This window comes from Xenopus laevis, chromosome 5S, assembly GCF_017654675.1.
Source record: "Xenopus laevis strain J_2021 chromosome 5S, Xenopus_laevis_v10.1, whole genome shotgun sequence".
Lineage (NCBI taxonomy): Eukaryota > Metazoa > Chordata > Amphibia > Anura > Pipidae > Xenopus > Xenopus laevis.
This window is the reverse complement of record NC_054380.1, coordinates 94,697,471-94,715,631: the sequence shown is the minus strand read 5'-3', so window position 1 is coordinate 94,715,631 and position 18,161 is coordinate 94,697,471. Positions and strand designations below refer to the sequence as shown.

At 37.8% G+C, this 18,161-nt stretch overlaps 1 protein-coding gene across 7 annotated transcripts in view; it reads left to right on the top strand.

Moving 5' to 3' along the window:
• Nucleotides 1-18,161, top strand: part of LOC108718087 (transcription factor Sox-2) — a 278,551-nt gene that overhangs the window by 227,609 nt on the left and 32,781 nt on the right. For all 7 annotated transcript variants that reach the window (XR_005961616.1, XR_005961612.1, XR_005961610.1 and 4 more), the window contains one exon: nt 16,533-16,723. The gene's annotated coding sequence lies outside the window, so the exon portion shown is untranslated. The remainder of the gene's footprint in view (nt 1-16,532; nt 16,724-18,161) is intronic.

Genomic DNA, 18,161 nt, shown 5'->3' with positions numbered 1-18,161 from the left:
TGACTAAAGATCAATGAGACTGTTGACCCCCTGCAGTATAGCAGTATATAGGGACAGTATCTGTGTTCTGTCACTCATATGATACTGATACCTCTGCTGCTTAGATGTGCAATGCTATCCACAAAACATGGACCTACTATAATGTAGACACCTATTAGTTCTCATCTACATTAAAATGCCATGCCCTAAGAAGTAAAATGTTTTATTTAGTATATGATGAAAGAATATGTGTAATGTTGAGTAGAAAAGCATCATATTTCAGTTCTAGTTCATGACTGGTTCTGATAATATGTAGCAGGTTAGCAGCTCTTATGCCTTGCTTTATACCAAGGAATCTTGATAGCTATAACAGAAATCTAAAACAATTTATTTATTTATTTTATTAATAACAGTCGGGTCCTGGTATCTTATAACTTCCCATTCAAATTCTGTACCAGCTCAAAATATCAGTGCCAATAAATTTCTTTGGCCTACTGGGCTAGATTAAGCCTGCATCCCTCACTCCCTAGGATTTTCTTTATCTTCTATATATATTACATTTTATTGAAAATGATGTATAACCTAAACATACTAAGGACCTGAATATTGTGACTTGAAAGAAATTTACAAATCAAAAAGCCACTGCCCAGAGTGCTGAATGAATGTCCCCAATTCCACCACAGTGTATATATTCCCTTTGTTTTGTCAAATTGTTTAAAAAATCAGAACATAGTGGTGCAATTCTTAGTTAGCACTTAGATGTTAGGTTCATTTGCACCAAATTGCTATCTGCAAGGAGTTGGTATGTTATCCCTGTGCTGCAATGGTTTCCCTTTAAAACAAAAAATATGACAGAAAGTGTATTGGTTGCTCAGCAAGTTGACCATAGTGTGTTTGAATTCAATATGGTTCTTAGATTGTAAGATCCACTGGGGCAGGCACTGATAATCTGTAAAGTACTGTGGATATAAAGAATTGTAGGCAATAGTATTCTATTAACAGCAGTCCTGGATGCTCTCCATGGTTCTGAAAATCACTTTAGAGTTTATAAATGTGTAGGTCTATTTAATTTTTACACTATTTTCTAGTAGAATTAAGGTAAAAAGGTCCAAATTATGAAAAGATCCATTAGCATTCTGGGTAGTAGGTCCCATTCCTGTATATATATTTATATACTTTTTGTAAAATTTCTAGTGATGAACCTCTTCAACCTTCTGCTTTTCCTTGGATTCTGTACCCAATAATGCTGTGGATCCTGATTTGGTCCTGTTATGTCTTCATGTCTTGCTTGTTTGTGCCTGTCTGGAAGTTTTGGATGCTTTTTCTGGTATCAAGTTTGGCATTTTGTTGCTAAGTTTAAACTTCTGATCTATTGCCACCTAACTTGTACTCTAAGTTGTATTTATCTAAATCCGATCTTTTCTGATTTTTTAAAATAAAAAAGTCTGACCAAACTAGAATCCATGATGTGAACTAATTTACTATTAAAAAAAACGCAATTTAATCGGATCTGGGACTAACTTGATAAAATCTAGCAAAAACCTGAATTGTTTGATTTTTTTGGAGTTTTTCCTGAAGCGTATTTTTTTTTCTGGCTTTTTCAGGAAAAGCCCGAATGTTTAGGATTTTCGCCAAAAAAGTTGGAAATAGTCGGATTTTCTGCCTAATTCCAGCACAAACCACAGAAACTACCAAACAGGATAGGGGCCTCTCCCATTGACTTATATACAACATCATCAAGACTGAGATGCCAGATTTTCATATTCTGACTTTTTGCAGCATCAGAATTTAATAAATCCTGAAAAATTTGTTTTTTCCACTACAAATTTGGAATTTTTAGTAAAAAACTTTCCAGTTTTTTCCATTCAAACTTTAATAAATAACCCCCTTAGAGGCAAATTTAACAAAATGTGAGATTAGAACTCATAGCAAACAACCTCACCCACTTTCTATTCATTCCTATGGGATTTTTAGAAGGTTATTTATCAATGGGTGAAAGTTTATGTTCACTATTTGAAACACTTATAAGAATTAAAATCCAGAAGGCAAACAAATTTATCTTCACGCAGTTCCCTTTTACCTAATGTGTGCTGTTGACTCTCCCTGCTAGGTTCTCTACTTGTGCACTTTTAGAAAGTTTATTTGGTGCTTCATTCCTGAGAATTCTCTAGGTAGTTAAACAATGATTTCAATATGTTTTTGAATGTATATTGGAACGTTGCTAAAAATTATCTTTCATTATACAAAAAACTGTGAGCATAGGAGCCATTTAAAGGAGAACTAAACCCTAAAAATTAATAAGGCTATAAATGCCATGTTTTATATACTGAATTTATTGCACCAGCCAAAATTTGTATCTTCACAATAGCAGCAATGATCCATGACTTCAAATTTGTCATAGGGGGTCACTATCTTGGAAAGTGTCTGTGACACTCACATGCTCAGTGGGCTCTGAGCAGCTGTTGAGAAGCTAAGCTTAGGGATTGTCGCAAATTATCAAGCAGAAAATTAGGTTTGTCTGTAATATAAGATGATGCTACAGGGCTGATTATTAAATTCTGATGCTAGTTGCACTGGTCTCTGTGCTGCCATGTAGTAATTATCCATATTATTTACTAATCAGCCTTATACTGTGACATTTATATTATATGTATACTGTATATTTTGAGCTCAGTAAGTGACAGCAGCACAGAACATGTGCAGTGAATCAGCAGAAAACAAGATGGGGAGCTACTGGGGCATCTTCACTGCTAAAGGGCTTTGGTTGCCTTGGGCTGGTACAGAAGCCCAAAACATAATGTACAACATTTCCAGCTACTTCTTTAGTTTAACTTTCCTTGTCCCTTAAGCAGGTGCACCCAGGCAGAATAATAGTTCTCATTTTGTGAGTTCCTGGTGCATCTTTCCTGTCTTTGTGTCTATTTTGTAGATTTAATTTCTACTTATTGACCTTTGAGCTGACTGGTCATCTGAACCTACCTAGGCTTGAATTCTGGGTAATCTTTTAATCATATCTCTTCAGTATTGAGCATTTCATTCAATGATAAAACACAGCCTCTTTTACACTGTGTACCCTTCTGCCCCTTTCTTGCATCTCTATAGGAGTTGGTGGCAGCCAGAGAGTTCCTCCTGATGGGTAAGGGGTAGTTATAGGTTCTTGTTCAGCCAGCCTCGCTTGAGATAAAGCACATTCAAAAGATGAGATCAGCAGGAACACTGTACCTATGTTGTTGCACTCCCATAAAGTTCTAGTATTCCTATAACGAAAAAGTTTCTTTTTTCTACAAACAAAAGTTTTAGCGTTATTTTATCACTCAATATGTTAAAAAAGTCACATCTAAAAAAAAAAGCCACCTCTAGCCAATTTTTTCCCACCCATTTTTTCACTGAAAGCCAGGATAACACTGGAGCCCTGCAGCAGATTTGAAGTTAGAAATTGAATAATTTGTGAACAAAGCAGAAAGTCTGTTTAATCAGATAACTCCAGTCTCTTTCATTGTCTCTCAAACCCATCCATGTAATCTTATTGCCTATATTTATCAGCAGATTGGTGAAATATGTTGTATTTGGCCCTAACCCTTTCCTGTATTTTGAGATTCTCCTGTGGTGTTTTTTAAACTTCAGTTATTGACTGTGTCATTGTATATAATAATTCATGCAAAAGATTAATAATTATGATATTTTACTGTAATTTGAATCACTGAAACCCTGTTTTCAATTATATGGGCTGACTTGCTCACCTGACCTTTTGATCCCAAATCAGGAACAAAATACAGTCCCTTTTGTCTCTGCATAATTTGCGTTGAAAGCCCTACAAACGCTATTGATCCTGTCCTATCCCATCTCATTCTTTCTTAATTGTATTCAAGCCATGAATAGACCCACCTTGTTATGTTCTACATCATGGGTGTGTTTTATCAATATATATTGCTAATTTTGTCTAAATTACTGTAATATCCTGGCATGATAATCATATTCAATTTTAATTATGTCAACAAATATGTTCTTTAATAGCTTGTTGTTGACTTTGAACGGATTTAACTTGCATAGGATGGATGTACCGTACAAGCACAGATGTAATACAATTATTTAAAGTTTGAAAATCATTATAAAAACATGCAGGTCAACCTTATGCAGGAAGAACACAGAGGACACCCTGTTCTGTTACCCATTCTGTTTAAACCTGGCTAAAGAAATATTGATCTATAACAATCGGCATAACACACATGAATTGGGCAGCCTTGCACATCATCCAACTCATCTGAGTAATTAAAAGCCTTAGGATTCACGTAAAAACCTTGAGTTGATTGAATTATCTCTTCAGATGGATATGGAGGTTTTGAAATAAATTTACCTGTCATTCTAGTTCTGAAAAATCCTTGGCTCAGTGTATGTAAATGTCAAATTTGAAACTGAAAAGAGTTAGACGTGTTACCCAAAATACATTCTATTATACCAGAGATTCCAGAAATGATAAATAAAGTGGCCATGTTTTGAATTGTCTCCCATACACCTCTTGTAACTTTTTCAGCATCATATAACCAACTTCCACTTGTTGGTAAAATCACTTTGTTGAAGGACATGATTCTAGTTATTTTGATGATAGCTTGAAAATAAAACTTAAGATTAGAATTTTGCAAAAATCACCACATATCTGGTTTGTTTAAACTGACGTACATGAAAACAATATCTGTATCAACTATTCATGGTATGAGGAGCATGCAAAATATTTTTGCATTAAAGTTTGAGTTTCCAACATTACAAAAACCTATCAAGGGACATCAGCTGCTGTCTAAAAAACCCTTACCCCAAATGTTAGCTTGTTCTTAATTTCTCACTCATAACAGTATCAGATTTGAGAAAAGTGGCAACATATATTTGATCTTATTCTGTATTCTGGCCAGATATGGGATGACTTTGACGTAGTTGGCCAGCTTAAATATATTGCAATATATGGACAAACAATCCCTGTTTTGTTTAAAGGGTAAGGCATTTTTCAGTAGCAGTATGCACAATATGTCTCTGTCTTAAATATATTGATAATGGGTTGAGTGCAGAGGACCTCTTGTAGTTGACTATATGTATTTTGTGGTCACACCCTCATTGCACCCCCGCCTAATGGTTTTAAAAAATAGTGATGAGCACAACTTTCCCTTGTTTGTTATAGTTTATACAGGAGCAGTGACCAGCTCCATGTTGTAGCTCCCACCCTTCCCAGCTATAGTCAGGTGATCCCACTGGTGTCTAATAAAAGGGCAGCCAAGTTTAGGAGTTTTACTTTGAAAGCAGCTAGTAAGTTGCAGGTAAAACTTAGTCCCTTTGTAAAATGTATAAAGAAGCAATTGAATTCTTAATGAATCAGATGAAAATTGAGCATAGGACTGGCCAGATATGGGATGACTTTGATGTAGTTGGCCAGCTTAAATATATTGCAATATATGGACAAACAATCCCTGTTTTGTTTAAAGGGTAAGGCATTTTTCAGTAGCAGTATGCACAAAATGTCTCTGTCTTAAATATATTGATAATGGGTTGAGTGCAGAGGACTCTTGTATTTGTCTATATGTATTTTGTGGTCACAGCCTCATTGCCCCGCCTAATGGTTTTAAAAATTAGTGGTGAGCACAACTTTCCCTTGTTTGTTATGCTTATTCTGTATTCTTCTGTATTCTAGTCCCATATTCATTATTTGCATTCTGTATGTGTAAGCGCATGCACAAACATGTGTGGCTAAATCACATGGCACACGTAACACGTTTCCCAGTATTTTTTTTGTTGACAGCAATACACGCAGACCTGGCAGTGTCATCTGCAATTGACTATATTGGAATTAACCTGATATTAATCACTGATACAGGTGGAATTCGACCTAAAAATGTGTAGTAATTTTTTTAAAGCTGAGCAGTGATACATGTGCCATGAGCCTTAGCCTTGGACTTCGTTGCATATTTATTAAAGAGTGAAGTTCCCCACAGTCCTCTAGAGTGAAATTCCACCACTCTCCTTTCATTTATATGGGATTTTTGAATGGGTGAAAGTGAAAGTTCATCCTTTGATAAAAACTGCTTTAAAAATCTCATAGAAATAAATGGAGAGTGGGAGAATTTTACTCTAGTGGACTGTGGTGATCTCTATCTTCACTCTTTGATAAATATACCCCTATGTTTGTATTTTTGGTTTGTATGTTGATGTATGCATAAAACATTGTCATTATTTGGCATTATTTCTTGGGGTGACAGGTCCCTTGCCCTAGTAACCATGCATTGATTTGAATAAGAGACTGGCTATAAATATAAATAGGAGAGGGTCTAAATAAAAAGAGGAGTAATGAAAAGTATTAAAAACAATACATTCATAGCTTTGCAGCTCATTTGTTCTTTTAGATGGGGTCAGTGACCCCCATTTGTAAGATGGAAAGAGTCAGAAGAAAAAGGCAAATATTTAATGAACTATTAAAAAAAAAAACATGACCAAAATACCAATTGTACAGTTGCTTAGAATTGGCCATTCAGTAACATACTAAAAGACAATTTAAGGTAAACCACCACTTTAAAAGCATTGAAAATGTTTCATAAATGTATATTAGAGAGTTGCTTTGAAATTATGTTTTATTCTGTAAGGCACATTGTGATCTTTCGCTAGCATTCGTTTCTGCTTAGGGAAACTTCATTAGTACTCTTACACTTAGGTTAATTTGAATAAGGCGGGTACATAGAGGTCATATGGACGTCTTTATTAGGGATGTTGATGCAAATGCTTGAAGTGGCCACTTATCATTACAAATGTCCAAGGAAGCAAAATAAAGACAAAAGAGATTCCCTAGACATGAGCCCACCCTAAAACAAATGGCCCTCAAATGGTTGGGAATGAAATGTTAACACTGGTGACTAGTGACCAGACATGAATTTATGGCAAATTTTCGTGTTTCGCCGCAAGCGAATTAATACTAAACTGCGGCATCAATTCGCTGGGCAAAAATCCACTGCGCAAAAAAAAATTTGATGCTGATCAAAACTGGCGTGTGCATAAAAATTTTTGCGCGTGGAAATTATTTGGACGCCCATTGACTTCAATGCGTTTTGCAAATTTTTCACCGTTTTACGAATTTTGCAGTAAACAGATTCGCTCATCACTAGTTAACACAAAAATCTTTAATAGTTAGGACTTTTGAAGACAATCCCACTTTAAAATATGAAAAAACTCCAGTGTTTTTTTACAACTTTTATGACTTGCCGGCATACAGGATATGATGTCACTGAGGAGGATGTAGTTTCATCTTATCAGTTCGCCTGGTCTAAATTTGAGAAGGAAACTCTGGCGAAAGAGGTAACGTTCTGTAAAATTCGCACTTTAGTGAATTTGCAGAGTAAAACCTGAGCCAAAATTCGTCTGGCTATATGGCACAAAACTGCGCTTACGACGGTCTGTTTCGCTAGCGAATTGTCCTCTACACCTGTCAGTAAACTGGCAATGTCCCTGCAGATGAGATTTCTGGAGGATTTTCGCTAGCGACGGCCACTTCGACAATAAGTAAATCTGCCCCTAAATTTACTACTTCACAACATCTCTGCGGAAGAACAATCTCGAAACCCTGGTTCATGCTGACCCTGGATACTTTTGTACAATTGCTTTCTGTCAGTTAATGGCTACAACGTTGTCTGATTTGGTATTGTTCCTACTTTAACCCTACAATTTAAATCTGAATAGTTCATTTTAGTTGCATCTGACCATTTGTTATGCAAGAAATAAAATCCGAACGTCTATGGCCAGCTTAGCTTGCACCTCTAAATGAAGTACAAGTTAGGAAATAGGTAGGGGTTAGGGGAATCACTTATGTGCTACTTTTGAGTGTGCTAAATTCATTATGAGAGCTGTGTGTATTTTCATTACAATATACAATGCAGAGACTGGCTGCTGCAATTCTGCAATAGGGGTGTAAATAACCCCCCATGTGTGTCTGTGCTGCCTTGTTATAATTAAAATAATTTCTGCTGTTATAAATTAGTTTGCGCCTAAGCAGGCTTGGAAGTGTGGAAAGGCCACAAAGGCCCAGCCTAGGGTGGCAGGATTTTAGGGGGTGGCATGCCGCCTAAGCAGATCCACATTGGTTCGGAAGCATTGAGGATGTGCAGGAAATATGATAGTGTCGGACCCCATGATGAAAATTTGTGCATGTGCACAAATGAAAGGGACAGGGGGCGAGACGAAAGGTAGTGGACCTAGGGGCACCTGTTATGTAAATCCAGCCCTGCTCCTAAGAGGTCTCAGCAGGACTAGGTGCAATCTTCACATCCTTCTTGTTAGGCCCCTGTTTCTAATCCCAAGGGATAAACCTGCCCTCTATGTACAAACCAGTCTTTCTTGTGAGTCTGTCATGCTTTATACATAGGGAATATAGTTTCCCTACCCCTATTGTAAAATGTAAAAATACTAGAAGTCGTCACGAGCATACAAAGCTATGGAGCCTTTTACCAGATTCTTGGCCCTTGTGTATTATAAAGTGATCATATCCCAGTCCCACCTTTAGTACTTCTTCTATACCATGTACAAAACCTAACTCACAAGAGTTTATTCAGAATTATGTTTTACAATAAACATTTACAAAATCCTAATAGGCCATATCTGCCGCAAAAGCACTGTCCTGCATCCTACACACTTCCATATAAATAGCAACTATGTTCATGTGACAACTGACAAGGTCTGTTTTGTTTTTTTATTAAAAATGTTGACTGTTTTCCCAGAATATGAATTGTAACAAGCCTTCAAACATCTCTATAATGGGGGAATGTAATATGTTTCTTTAGCACAAAAAATGTTCACCATAGTGAATGTTACAGACCATGTTTGCTTCGTCTCAGACCGATCACAGACCTCAATGACTTCCTCGTAAAGTTTGCAACTGAATGGCTTTTGTGAACATTTGCAGTGGATGTAATAACTGAAAAGCAGGAAGTAGTGTTGTGTACATTACATTTATGGCTAACTAACTATATTTAAAAAAAAATATATTTTCCACAGCCTATCTATTTATCCAGTATTTATTTTTACACTGAACTGTTCCTTTAAGCCTAGCAAGCTATTTTAAGCTTAGGCTGATCCTATCATACAAATTGGTCAACTGAAGTTAAACTCTAGCTGCACCCCTAAGCTGCATGCCCAATAAATATATATGCAGGTGTGCAGGGGCTTAACTTGAAGGTGCTGGGCCACCCAGACCCCCCCCCCCCAAAAAAATGAGTAGCCCCAATGCCCATGAAACATAACTTAACCCATGATCCCTTACCCATGACTCCCAACCATCTTTGCACTGCTCATGATGCCCATTCCAGGACCTGGAAACAATATTACAGCAGGCCCTATCCTCCCATGCTGTTTTAAAGGGTTACGTTCCCTCTGCTTTCAAAGCTCTGCAGGTATAGTTTTATTATTTGAAATTTGTAAACATTTTTCTAAAATTTCTTGTAAAACTTTAAAGCACCTTACATAAAATCATAATGTTTAAACTTTAAGGGCCCCGTGGTTGGGGACCTCTGCTCTAGGCAAACCAACTGCAAACAATTGCAGTAAGGTAAGATGAACAGCTCTTACACCACTCCCTATTATGCATAAGTCATGTGTAGCTCTAGCTCATCTTTGGGTATTCCCTCAATGGCTTTAGTTCTGCTCTGTTCTCTGTATGAAACACAAAGGGATGGAAGTGCAACACTATGCACATATTTGGCTCTGCTTCCTCTTTTAAATAGAATTTATACAGTTCTATCTGTTCTCTTTTCTTTAGATGCCAAATACAGATTGCATTTCAAATCCAGGGTCAATGGTGGAAGACAGGCAGAACACCTGGTAGGATACTAGAGGCAACAGAAGAGCAAGAAAGTGGAGAAAGAAGTGGAGATTTAGTGGATGTTGGATGGGATAGGTGGGCCAAGGGCATGGTTATATAGACCTATGTAGCCTTAATATTCCTTATGGCATTCCTGTATTCAGCACGTGTGTTATTTATGCGGCTCTCAGTGTTCTAGGCTGTGTATGTATGAGCACACAAATATTGAGGCCAGAAAGCACTCTGGTGTGCGCAAATAATTCTGTGACATATTACAAAGTTTATTATATATTCTGGGCTACTTCTACATACAGAAAGTGTTAATGGTGTTGTACAGATACTCATTCACAACAAGTACCCTGCGCTGAATCAGAAACTTCATTAGCGCTGATCTGAATACTGTACCTATGCGAATATATATATAATATACTGTATATTAGCCCTGGTTTGTCATACTTCTTCACTCATCGTAATGGTCGCTCTGTTTTTGACACAATTGCGCGTTTTCCTGGAAAGATATTTCATATTTAGAGCCAGGGCTCCCCCAGATTTACTCACACAAGGACTAAGAAAAAGAAGAAACCGAGCGTTTTCCCCTCGAGGTGATGACAATTGTCTGTGTCAGTGTATTGCGGTGACAGATGTTGGCACAAGAGAAGCAGATAAAAGCTACAGCTGTGCGCTGCATGACATTCAGTCTGTGCCTCAAACAGACGCCTGACAGATGTTCCTAACTGTCACTTTTTCTCCATCCGGATCCTGGCAGGGCACAGATATCGCATCCCCAGCTAGGATTATGCTCTTGTGCCCTATCAAAGTTAGGGACAACTATAAATCAGTGGCTTCTTTCATTTGCCCTGTGCAAACAGTGGCTCATTATATGTAACACTCGCACTCCAATAAAGGGCTACTTGTGAAATTCTGCAGCATGAAAGCAAATATAAAAGCCATAAAGGACTTTGCTGGTAGAGTCATGCCCTGTTGCACCCAGAGAGGGGATCAGGCTATTGAAGGTTCTTGGGTACCAAGAGAGTGTTTGGAATTCTAAACTGCCTGCAGGGTTAACCCCTTCCCTCACGTGCTTGATTGTTTTTTACATTACTTAAAATGATGGCAAAATGAGGCCCCCTGAATGGTGTATTACAGTCCCCCCCCCCCCACACACACACACACCCATTGCTTTGAGCCTCACAACTGCCAGAAAGCTTGATATATTTCTGTGTGGTGCTCACTATGTGTGTCTGATCTGTGTGTGGGTTTGGGTGGGGGTGCTAATGCCATATTACTCTATATAAAAGATAAGTAGATTAGCTACATCTATAGATTAGTAATGGAGCACTATTGTTATTTATGTCAAATTAGAGCCTCATTAAGAGTTGCTCTTAACATTAAACGCAAGTCTCCGAAGTGCTTTGCTAATTTAAATGTTATGTTGGCAATTAGTAGCGGCCCCTTGCCGCCTCCCTGCTCGCATGGAAATATAAGTCTTAAATTGTACATTTCCCTGTGCTTGATTCTAAATGACTCCCCGCACTTAATTATGAGGATAAGAGGGGATGCCTTATTCCTCTTTGTTACAGGATAAACTTTCAGCAATCCCAAACAAAAGAGCCAGTTCTGGAAAGATATAGGATTTGCTAGCAGGATTATGGTCCCAGAGATAATGATGTGCAGTCAGCAGAAGCGAAGCTTTATTTTCATTCAAAAGCCCCAGTAAACAAACCAGCCTGGTGTGCTGGGGAGAGAGAGAACCTTCCTCTGCTCCTGTACTGCCAGGCAAATTAGAGAAAAGTCTATTAGACCTCGTTTTCTATGGGTTTCAATTAATAAAAGATACAGATTAAGCTGCACACATAGTCCATTAAAATAACAATGCGTTTGAGTGATATATGTAGTCCCTGGGATTTCACACCATATTCTGCAGTCAGATAATGTAGCTAATAAAATGTGTGTCTTTTGGATTTGGAACAGATTATTGCAATCCAGCCAATCCATTAAAATGCATTACTTTAGTTTTGTTTCTCTATTTTCTATTTATAATTATAATAATTGTACTATTTAGGCCAACTCGGGGGGTTCTCCAGCCGTTTTCATGCTGGAACTTGCAGAATTTGCTATGAGGTGGTAGCAGGAGATCTTAGACTAGAATCAAAAGAAAAGCGCAAAAGGCCACTTTGTTTCTATTTTTTATTTTGACTATTTCCCCCCAAAATATAAGTCTTCTGTACTGACTCTACAGCATTTTGTCAAAAATCTTATTTTCTACACATTCAATTCATTGTTATAGTAATTTCCAAATTCAGTTTATTATTATTATTATTATTATTATTATTAGTAGTAGTAGTAGTAGTATGTCGGACGCATGTTTAAAAAAGAAATAAATACAAATGTTTATTTTGGTTATATATTTAAAATTAAATGTTAATGACACGAAATATATATATATATATATATATATATATATATATATATATATATATATATATATATATATATATATATATATATATATAAAAAAGTATGTTCAAATTGCATTTTGAATATATGTTTGTGTGGATTGATCATAGTACTAATATACACCTAGACAGCGCTGCGCATCTGGATGCACTGGAAGCCTATTGTTTGCTCACGTCTTGTCCTTGAATGGCTCAGCAATTTATTCAAGAATTGCTGTGGGGTTTAGCAGATTCTCGGATCGGTCCTTTATGTAGAATTCGCACAGAGAAACTCTTGGTACAATGCAGTAAATCTCCTGGCAATGAGAGAAAAATTCCGCGCAATGGACCAATAAACTGGCTTTTAGTTTTACAACTTCCATTTGAGGTAGAACGGTATTTAACACATTCTGCCAATCGTAGCAGCAGGCAAATATTTTAATATTACCAGAACAAAGATATCAGAGGGTTTAACAGTAAAAACAAGAGTATTTCCCAACTCGCTTTGTGCCGGTTTGTGCATTTGCAGATCTGGATGGGAATCGGCACGTTTTGTAAATTAAGTCGCAATATAAGTGAGTTATTAGAGTACAGACAGTGGGGTTTTATACATTAGAATAGGCAGCGACATAATCGAATCACCTGAATGTTTGGAAGGCAGTAGAACCAATTCGGCTACCCTGAGTGCATTTGTATATTCTAGCAAGTTTTATTCTAAGCACCCTCATATGTTAGGAGGAGATACTATATATATATATATATAATACACAAAAGCCATGAATATCTTGTAAATTATATCCTTATAAACGGTGAGTTCTGATGTCATCAGTTATAAACGGTGAGTTCTGATGTCATTTCAGTCACATGACTCATTGAAATTTGTGTATTATAATAAATAAAGTACCCCCAGTTGTAAAATATGAGGATATTAGAAGTTACCTCGGAGTTCCATGACCTGTATAAAAACACTCGGCCTTCGGCCTCGTGTTTTTATATGGTCATGAAACTCCTCGGTAACTTATAATATCCTTATATTTTACAAGAGGGGGTACTTTTTTCACTATATATATATATATCTATATCTACATCTATATCTATATATATAGTCTTGATAAAGGTCTCAGGAACAGACAGAAACGTTGACCCTTTTAACATGTATCTAATAAAACTTATATTTTAAATTGTACAATGTGCACTTCACCTTTTTTATTTATATATATATATATATATATATATATATATATATATATATATATATATATATATATATATATATATAAATATATACATATATATATACATATATATATATATATATATATATATATATATATATATATATATATATATATATATATATATATATATATATATATATATATTGCCAAACTGGTACTGGAGGGCAGGTTGGCCTGGGCTCAAATTGAAAAACTTATTTTCGCTGTCACTCAAACGTTAGTTTATTTAAAAGCAAATCAGGAGCGATATCTAGAGCTGCAATCGATACAATAAGGGGAAAACTTTTTTTCTCTGGCTACCAAATCAACTTATTTGTCTTCCTTAAATTCAACCCTTTATCAAAGCCAAGGAGCCTTGAGGCGCTTTTAGTTTTACAAACCAGGTCAAGGGTAAAAAAAAAATGCATTTTAGTCCATCTGTGAAGTTGCCGGCTTTTGTAATAGTCAACTAAACCATGGATGGTCCCGAGAGAATGCTGTAGTGTAATGTAGTGAAATGCTGGGGGTCCTAGAGGATAAAGGGATAGAGTGGAGCCTAATGAGAGCGGTGCCTGCGGGAATGCAGAGAGTGGGCTTGGAAAGAGCTTGGGGTGTATCCGGCAAGCGCAGAGTTAATGTTCCCTGTATCTGCATTGAACTCTCCCCATTCATGATTAGTCATGCAGGTAATGTGCACTAATATATGGCGTGTGCCTCCAGCCCGGTGTGTCCACCTGTACCACCCCTAGTATTTGCCATGATGCTGCGCCTCTGTCGCTAAAAGCCGCGCTCTTTAGGAACACAGAGCTCAAGCATTATTTTATAATGACGAGTACGAAATAAATAGTTTCCGACGACCCACAGTTAGGAAAGGTCCCTCGTTAGCAACTGATCAAATGAAAACCGCATTATACTAAATAAATTCGTTTCTAGCTGTACTGCCCAGGGCATCAGCACCTTTATCTAGTCCATATTTATCTTAGACAAATGTAGATCATGTGTAAGAATGATACATTAGCAACTTAGCACTTAGCTATTGTGGCTCCAGACCTTTATTTGCTACCTATTATTCCCCCCTCCTCCCCATTATCCAGTGATTTATTCAATTGGAAAATGCTGTCAGAAGTTGCCATTTTTCTGATAAATGTTTATAGAATATCAAAGCGGCGCAGTTGCGGCCCAAGCCTTTATAGTGACATAGGACAATACTGTAGCTCCCACCCATGCTTGGCTGCCCATGAATAGCGCCAGTTAAGCGCATCATCAATAAGTGTAGAGTCGCCTAGCGCCGGTGTCAGGCTCTGTTTGTTGCCATAAAAATACACCTGGATACTCTGAACTGCAGCTCAATTTAAGTTTTCTCAGAGGTGTCCCATTGACCCCCCTCTCCCAGCTATTCTATTAGGGTGATACTTTGTGCGTATTCACGTTGTTCATTTACTGAAGAGACGGTATTTGTACGAGGAAGCCTCTGTGCTGCTCGCTATTCACTTGGCTCCTATTCACTTGCACCGTGTTGTAGTTAATCCTCAGAAGGCGAAGGCTACCAAAGTGCAGCTTTGATTGGAGAAGGGAAGGGTTAAAAATCCTTACCATGGGAAGAAAGTCAGGCAGATCAGCCTACAGGTGGGAAAAGTGAGAGAATACAATATTCATTATTATATTGGCAGGGTATATTGTCTGTAGCTCTCGCTGCTCATACAGAACATATTCAGTCTCCCCCATCCATGTGTTTTGGGGGGGAGACCCATCTGTAGGAGTAAGAACATCAACATACACCAGTTACTTACACTTACTGACAGATAGGGGCGAACTGGCAGTCTCCCAAGCCACCACTGCCAGCTAGTGAGAATGGTGGGCATTTAGAAGCAGTCGAGGGAATTACTTATAGAAGAAATATGCCTTGCCTTACACTTAATTTCCATGATCTGCAGTCTAGTGGGACAGAGTGTTAAGTAGGTGAAGACACTTCAATGACATTTATCTCCTTCAAAGGGCAACTAGATAACGGCACATAAATAATACCTGGCATACATAGACATGTGTAGAAGGGTAGGTCGATTCAGAATATAAAGATAGATAGATGATAGATAGATAGATAGATAGATAGATAGATAGATAGTGATAGACAGACAGATAGATAGAGAGATAGAGAGATAATAGATAGATAATGATAGACAGACACAGATAGATATAGAGCGAGAGCAAGATGTGTCTGTAGGGGGAAATGCACTCACACATGAACAATTAAAATTTACACGTTGCATTGTATTATTATTTATGAACAGAATCTCTTAGTTAACTATATGCCATGCTTCCCTGTTTCCCACATTGACCATACAAATTATCTTGTATTATTATTATTATTATTATTATTATTATTATTATTATTATTATCATTATTATTATCATTATTATAATTATTATTATTATTATTATTATTATTATTATTATCCGCATTATTAATAATATGGATATTAATATAAATATTGTTATTGGTGTTATTGTTTTTAATCTTATTATTATTAATATTAATATTATTATTATGACTGGAGAAGATGGCAAAGGCGAATATAAAGATAGAAATCTGTAGTGAGAGTTATATAAAATGTTGAAGAGATCAGTTCAACCTTGCAATGTCTTCTCTCTCTCTCTCTCTCTCTCTCTGTCCCTCTTTTTTTTTTTTTCTCTGAAAAGAAAAAAAAAATCTTTATCAAATCCCTATTCTATGGCTTCAATAAACAGAACCCATTACCTCACGGCTGCTTTTGTTGGCCCTATACAAGAGAGAACAAAATGGTTATTCAGGGGAACGCTTTAGATTTTTATTGTGGGTAGTATGCACAAAGAGCACTGTTATTGTATTAAAAAGAACCATCTGTAGCAGAAACAATGCCATCAAATTATCTTTGAATACCCAGTGAAAAATATAAAGCCTTTTCCCTTCTGCAGGGTGGGGGCATGCAGCAGTGTTAGGATAGCTGATTTTGTGTGTGTGTCTGTGTGTGTTGTTGCAGCTCATTCTTCTCTTAAAAAACAGCCATTTGGGTTCTAAGGCACAAACGCTGCGTCTTGTTGCAGGGACTGCGCTGAGGAGCCGGACAGGGCATGTGTCTTACTCCGGGCTGGACCTGGCTGCTCTTATGGACTCTCTGACCCGGATACAAGGCTCGTGTGACGGTTATGGGGGCCCCACGGTTTGATATTTAAGATTCCCGGGAACCTGCTGCCTGTCACCCTGCTGGAAGAAAACACCCCGATCTTCTTGCCACGTAAGTAATCGCAAACCCAACTTTGACACCCCCTCCCCTTGAACCTGTTTTACTTTGGATCTAAGAGAGATCTGCGCACCCGCCCATGTGCCAATCATGTACATTATAGTGTGTGGGGCCCTAGTGGACTCTCAACCCAGATCAGACTCAACATTTCTGCTGTTTTTCTCTACTCCTAACCAGTTCACTGCCAGCAGCAGCAGCAGCAGCAGGTGAATGTGCTTCAGGCTAAGCCCTAGCTATGTAATGTCAGGGAATAGATCAGGGTGCCAGACATGTGTCAGGGGTATGTGGTGCCAGTCAGAGGCTTTCAGATGCTTTGTGGGTTGCCTGGGGATTGAGGGCACTCGCACATTCCATGCATGGAGAGAGGAATGTCATGCAAAAGCTCTGGGCAACTCAGTGGATTTTTCTGTAGCAAAACAGAAGTTTTTCTACCTGAAAAGTGCCCCAGGTTATGTACAATGTGTCCAGATTTGTACCCACTCTACCCACGCCCTACACTGCTATTTATATTTCTATATATAACTGGAACTCTGCATTGTGCCCCATCATTTATGCTGCTTGCATTGTACCCACACTGTACTCCTGATTTGTATCCCTGCATTCTATCCATGGTGTCCCATCTAAGTTGAGCTCTTACCATGATGCCTCCATTGCGCCCCCTGATTTGTTACCCCTTTACACAGCCTCTGTGCGCCCCTTACTTGAATCCAGATATGCACCCTGATTATAGCTGTCGATATCCATGTGAATATGTAGGGGGGATTATTATAGAAGTGTACAACCCCCAGAGGTGGTTCAGAAATGCAGAATGTAGACCCCTGACTGACTCACACTGGCTGGAGGGACAGTAGCTGCCTCTCAATAAATGTAGATATAGGATTGGTGAGGTGCCAGTTGTAGGGAAACTCTACAACTTTGTGTTGAGTCCAGCCTCATACAAAAGAAAGGGGCATGATGTGTGACATTAGTGCAACTCAATTTAAAGAGACAGAAGGTAAACTATGTTTTTGCCCTGACTGTAGCTAAAGAGAATGAAATACTAGAGTGAGTATATGAAGGAGGGTCAGTAAATCAAAATAGTAAAGGAAGGAGAACCAGCAGACTCTGCAAAATTTTTATTCGAGTTGTAGGGAAACTCTTTACAATTTTGTGTTGAGTCCAGCCACATACAGAAGAACATTGTATGCTGTTTGACAGATAAATTGTGTTTTTGCCCCAACTGTAGCTAAAGAGAATGAAATTCTAGAGGGATTATATGAAGGAGGGTCCTGCTGTGTGTCGGCTGGAGAGAGAGCCAGGTGTAGTCTGGATGCACTGTAGCTGTGGAGAGTGCACTGACTATTTATAATGCAGAAGGCAAATCGAGCTGTGGTTGGATAGTGTTTGGGAATTTGGAGAGCCCAGTAGTGGGTAGTTAGTAATGGTACATCTT